A 6,443-nucleotide genomic window follows, 5' to 3' on the forward strand; every position below is an offset into this window, starting at 1 on the left:
GTCCAAGTAGCAGCCGTCAAGGTCTAAAGGTTAGCACCGGCCGTGCGAAACCGAAAACATCGAGCGATCCGCGAACCCCAGCGGAGGCATTGCATGGCAGCGATGCTCATCTCTGGCGTAAGGCGATGGACGAAGAGTTTCAAGCTTTACTCGACAACCAGACGTGGGACCTGTAAGATAGGGATTCATTATAGTGTATTATTCACACCGTTGACACCACAACATACATTCAATTACCTTTAGCTAAGTATTACCCATTTACGAATAAGCGTGCAGCCTCTCACGAACACCCACACAAGTTCTACGCGTCAACGACGGAATCGCGGCGTCTCCCTTTAGCAACGTTTCGAGTGGCAGGAAGTAAACGGTCCGGGAGGTTTTCCTACGAAGTTATCGAACAACCAGGGATTTCCTATAGAGTGCGAAGTAGATCTTTTACATTGGCGACCGTGACAGGACCCTTTATTTTTTAAAGGAAGCTGAAAATAAGGAAATCCTTGGTTGCTTCAAAGAAAATCAAAAACAAAATGGAGTTCTAGTTTGAATTATAGGTAGTTATTAGGGGAACTAATACCAGGAGTCCTCGAAGCAATGTACCACTGCTGGAAGTGCCAGAATAGCAGAGCTTTAAGGTGAGTTTGACAACGGCGGAGCGTTTAAGATCATCCATTTCAGATAGGTTATATTGTCGGAAAAAATTGGTTAAGGCTGAAGAAAAGCCAGCTAGTTTCGTGTCATTGTTAGGAGAAACTTTTTTAAAATGTTCAGCAAGCTATGTAGATCCTTTTTTCTCCTACCGCCAGATTATCAGGCAATAATAAACAGTATTATAAAAAAATAGGCGGAAACGCCAGCTTGAATTAAGGCACATTCGCCAGCTTCGAGACAGGCGAAAACGCCAGCATCTAATAAGGCGGAAACGCCAGCTCCTTGAGAGGCGGAAACGCCAGCTCCTTTAGAGGCGGAAACGCCAGCTCCCTGAAAGGCAAAAACGCCAGCTCAGGCGGAAGCGCCAGATTGAAAACAGGCAGAAACGCCAGCATCTAATAAGGCGAACATGCCAGCTCTTTGAAAGGCGGAAACGCCAGCTCCTTGAAAGGCTAAAATGCCAGCTCAGGCGGAAGCGCCAGCTTTAAAACAGGCAGAAACGCCAGCATCTAATAAGGCGAAAGTGCCAGCTCTTTGAAAGGCGGAAACGCCAGCTCCTTGAGAGGCGGAAACGCCAGCTCAGGCGGAAGCGCCAGCTTTAAAACAGGCAGAAACGTCAGCATCTAATTAGGCGAAAATGCCAGCTCCTTGAAAGGCGGAAACGCCAGCTCCTTGAAAGGCGGAAACGCCAGCTCCTTGGAAGGCAAAAATGCCAGCTCAGGCGGAAGCGCCAGCTTTAAACAGGAAGAAACGCCAGCATCTAATAAGGCGGAAACACCAGCTTTGAATGAGGCGGAAACGCCAGTTTTGAATGAGGCGGAAACGCCAGCTTAGAAACAGGCGGAAACACTAGCTCCTAAAAGGCGGAAACGTTATGCTGACGTGAATGCTAGCTTCAAATCAGGCGAAAAACGCCAGCTCAAACACGGCCGGAAAGGCCATGCGGCATTAGGCGGTAACGTAAGCTCAAACACAGGTGGACACGTTAGGTTCAGATCAGGCGGAAACGCCAGCGCAAACACTGGCATAACCGTGCTCAAAATAGGCGGGAAGCATAAACCGTATGACGCCAGCTTTGATTCGAGGAAAACTAGCTGTAAAACAGGCGGAAAACCAGTTTTAAACTAATAGGAACACTTAACTATAGCTAAGTCCAAAATCGTCAGCTTAAGAATATTGAGCAACGATCGTCAACTTAGCTAAACATCGTATGATGATCGCTAGCTTAAAGATAAAACAGATGATGATAATTAGCATAGGAATGGTCGTCAGTTTATCAATAAGTTGTCATGAGGAAATGATCGCCAGCTTGACTGAAAACATTGATCAAACCATTTGAGCCAGCAAACCATCTCAAGATGTGAGCTGAAACGCCAACAGATAGTTGATACACTTAAAGCAAGTTGATGGAAAATCTCGCTTTCGAAATTTCATAGAGCGAAGTGTTCGCCTAGCAGCATTCCATTTTTTAAATCGTCTTGGCTGACTGAATATTTAGAACACAAAAAGGAACACGTTAAAATAAATTCATGAGTGTGAGATATCATTATTAGTGGTTATAGAATGTCTGGACATCGGAAGCCTATAAAATGAATTATTGTGGATGAAAATGTGTAGGGGGTTTAAACTAATGTATGCTGATCTTAGTGAAAGACTTGAGTAAGATAAAGAACATCATTTTAATATGTTTACATATTCATTATCATTAAGTTTGTTAACCGTTATTACAATGACATCATTATTGAAATATTTCTTTCTTGTTATGTTCTCGATCATATTGTTGATTCTGATTAGCTGAGTACTCCAATGAAATACCCGCCCTATAGGTGCCAAAGCGCCGATTTTACTAAAAAATTGGCTGAACAGGTGTAGGCCGAAGATGGCACATAGTGCAACCTAGGTGATGAGGTACTGAGGCTTTCGTCACCACAATAGAATCCGGCGGTACGACCATCCTTATCCCAGTTGTCAGCAACAATCATCTGTGGGTTGATGAACAAAGCAATGACATTGCTTTCTACGGTCCATGCGAAGACGCCTTCCAGTACATCCAATGGGTTTCCATCGAACAAATCCTTTTAGACCAAGCGAAATCATTAGCGGCCCGACCCTTTGCGGTTCTTACAATGTATTTGCGGATGTTAGGCTGATGATCTCTGCGTTTCCAAAAAAATGTTGGGTGTTGATGTTGGCAGTTTCCAAAGTATTAATGTTCGAGTCTCCTGCCAGGGGAGTTTTGTAGTCGGTCAGCAAGATGGTGATGATCAGCAGCTGCGGTTCTCTGAAGCCCTTTTGGATCGATTTGGTGAGGCGCTAGGAGTTCGAGTCCAGCATTAGGGATGAGCCATGTGTTAGGACGAGCTTGAGCACGGTGTGTTTTCCAAAAGGAGAATGTTCGACGTGCCCTTTTTATGCTGACTGTGCCATGGCGGCTGACCGCAGGTTCTCCTACTGGATACAGCCGAGGTTGTTAATGTGCACGCCGAGGGTATAAAATTTCGTTCGGAAAATGGATGCGGATGTTGGTAGTGGCCGCAGGTGCCTTGTTGAAATTTGCCTCCTCCTGTGTCGGTCTGTCCAGGATTCCCAATATCCTAGCATTGGAGTGACGATTTGACTTGTTCATCACAATCAGGAGATCATTACCAGCGGATTGTCGATTATGAGTCTGGAATAGCATCGCTTGCGCTTGCACCGGTTCCCACTGTTTCGGATTTTTTTTTTTTATTTTATTCAATATACTTTCGTCGTCTGAGTGTGTCCGTTTGGCCCATCCATAATCTATAAGGTAGTTACCGGGAAAGTTGAGTGGTTCATGTTTTTATCCATGTTGTGTCTATATGCATACTTACTACTAAACCTTTTTTCCTCAGACCTGCTGATTGAATGTGCGGTGTCTCCGGAATTGTTTGTTGTGATTTGAAGATGAAAAAGATAAACAACACTGCCAGTTTTCTTCACTCTTATTAATAAACACTCAGAACTCGAAAAAATTAAATCACAAAAGCATCGCGTACAGACAGCATATGCTGTCGGTATTCATTGTTGCCAGTTTTAAATAAACAATTTATTTAAAAAGTTTTCAGAAGTTAGGAGAATACAGTTTCGAACGGTAAGGCAATAGTCCTATTTGACACTGGTAGGGTCCGTGATATTATGCTGGTTGTTTCATCAACAATTTTAAGTTTTTCGAAAATCAACTTGAATTGGTCTTAATTTATGAAAATTCAATCGAATCGCCTGAAAAAAATCATTTTGTAAAAAGACCGGAGACTGGATTACTTTCCGATCGATTGCTGTTTGCTTCGATTACATTTAGTAGCTTTAAAAATGAAATTAAAATTTATTTCCAACGTTTGAGATTTATTCAATTATGAATTAAAGTCCGTACTGAAAATTTTTCAGTTCTTTGCATTAAGCATAGCCTTCAAAGTTGAGGAAAGTGGAAGTAGTCTTGTTCGCAACGAACGTGCAGCGACGGACGCACGGTATCTGCGTCGCGAGAGGACGACGCCCAGAGAACTAACGTGGAGAATTCTTAAACATGAGAGGGAAAGCGAGCGGCGCAAACGCGCTCTCTCGAAAACGACAGCGGCGATGCACTTAGATTGTTCAAGGCACGTACGAAAGCCACTAGAGCACGTGGTCGAAAGTATGCGGCTCGAGAAACAGTGAGGTGTTTCCAAATAGGTGCTTACATTTAGGCGTATTAGATAGCGTGCCTATAAAGGGCAAAGGAAAAAGACATTTTCCCTTTATTTTTCCCCTTACTTTCTTGGAATTGGTGGTCCATCTTGAATCCGGCCCGCATAAATGAGGATTGTAACCAAACGGTTTCCTTAATAGTAAAGCGATGATTTGATGAAGCGTAAAAAAACGTTTAGCAAACGATTATTCAAACCGTGAAATACATTAGTTAAATCGTGAATTCCAAATTCACAGTATTTTTAATATGTCGTTAGGTTATGTAATTGTTAAAAACCGTTAAAACACTTGTATGGACGAACTGTTCTACATGCAGTCCATGTTAGGTTTAAAAACCGATTGCTGAAAATGTATTTAGATCATCGGATTGTAATCGTTATAGTTTTTTTCGAGGAGCTCTCATTCCTAAACGCTTACGTCAATGGTTGTGTAACGATTTGACTTTACTTTATTCCAACATTATTCAAACCGTTTTAGGAATCGTTCGTAAAAAGAGCACGCATACAAACGCAATATTTTTAATTTATATGGGAGATTTTCGGATAAAAATGGAAAATGTTTTCTAATTGCAACATTTTATTGAATGTCGTTTTTCCGCGCCGCTCTATATCGATACGTAGCGTAAAACAAATTATCCTGGCTCAGCGTTGAAAACGCATTCAATTACTGGAAGCAGCTCTCGCAGGAATTCCAGAGTCTTGTTTGCTCCCTCTTGGCAGTAGCGCGAAATTAATCGCTGATAGGTGACGCGATTCGGTTCAACGCCCTTGGCCTGCAAATCCGCCAGAAATTCCGTTGCTCATTATCCATATACACCCGAAGAAGGGCGTTGTAGTGGGAAATGTCCATTGCTGCGTTCATGCTGTTCAATGTTTCCCATTACTCCTGGACCAGAGCACCTCGGGAAGGTCTTCTGGAACTAGGTGACCTGTAATAAGAATTTCAAAAATTTCTGCTAAGGTGATTCTTAAAGACACCGCGTTTAACATACCGCAACAAGGAATAACCAGTCAAGATTGAGCGCTGGAAGCGGAACGGTTAATACGGATTTCCTCCGGAACATCTTTCAGATCTCGGCGTAAAGTTCTTCCAGAGCGTTTTACATCTTCTTTCAGCCGCTTCAAAGATCGGTCTAGTCCCTGACTGGAACTAGCGGCAGATGTAGCATAACCGCTGGAAAGGAAAAAAAAACACTTTCTTTTAAAAACAGTGCAATTAAACGCTCATTATAAAAATGAGCAGAAAAATCAATTACAGATAGAATCTGTTGCGTAACATGATTTGTACATCACTGCGAGTCGCAAACCGGCACCCACATAAATGGAGAATTTTCCCGAACTTACCTCACAGAACATTGCGATTGCTGAATAAACTTCGTTCCGTCTCCCGGACTGTGTTGAAAATTACGATCCGCGCGAATCCGGCGAAATAGCGCACAAATTTGCTGGACCGCAATTTTTTTCGTTCTTCACGTTTGACAACCAAAACAAAGTCTACATCAGTGGTGCCAGGTTCAATGTTTTATCAATATTTGTTTAGATATTGAGATGCAAAATTTAAAGGTAAATATTTAATCTGATCAGGATGATTATGGGTAGTAATTTAAGAATGTTTTAGGGATCAACAATTGAATAAAATTGTAATTATCTGCACAATGGATTTGCAAAGAATCACTCGTAATAACTCGCTTAATTTCACTAAAAGCTATTTTAAACGCATCGTGGAAAGCATGAACTAAACCTCGTTTAGTACGATGTATGGGCATACCTCCAAGATAAATTATATTTTCTTCGAAACTCTATAGAGTCGTATCAGAATAAAAAAAATATAAGAGATATTCTCATAATTACTCACTGATGTTTTGTAAAACTCCCTGGCATCTCTGACCGGCGTTTCGCTCATTTTTGAAGTTTAAGTTTGAACGGTAAGGTTAACGGTTCGAGATAATTTTTACGATTACAGGAAAAAATAAGGAAATCGTTTGTACCATTCCATCACCTTTACAGATACCATCACTTTTTCACTTAAAGGTTCATGTTTCGTTTTTATCGGTCAAATTTTTCGTCGAAGTAAAGTTTAATAGAACAGCT

The 6,443-nt window shown here is 41.8% G+C and overlaps 1 long non-coding RNA gene across 1 annotated transcript; it reads right to left on the reverse strand.

Moving 5' to 3' along the window:
* Window positions 1–4,911: 4,911 nt before the first annotated feature.
* LOC129757720 (uncharacterized) lies at window positions 4,912–6,008 on the reverse strand. The gene is made up of 3 exons (XR_008739773.1): window positions 5,697–6,008; window positions 5,345–5,526; window positions 4,912–5,281 (listed from the first exon to the last, which is right to left on the reverse strand). It is a non-coding gene; the product is annotated as an uncharacterized LOC129757720 (long non-coding RNA).
* Between the last annotated feature and the right edge of the window lie 435 nt (window positions 6,009–6,443).

Source organism: Uranotaenia lowii, chromosome 3 (genome assembly GCF_029784155.1).
Source record: "Uranotaenia lowii strain MFRU-FL chromosome 3, ASM2978415v1, whole genome shotgun sequence".
In the NCBI taxonomy this organism is placed as follows: domain Eukaryota; kingdom Metazoa; phylum Arthropoda; class Insecta; order Diptera; family Culicidae; genus Uranotaenia; species Uranotaenia lowii.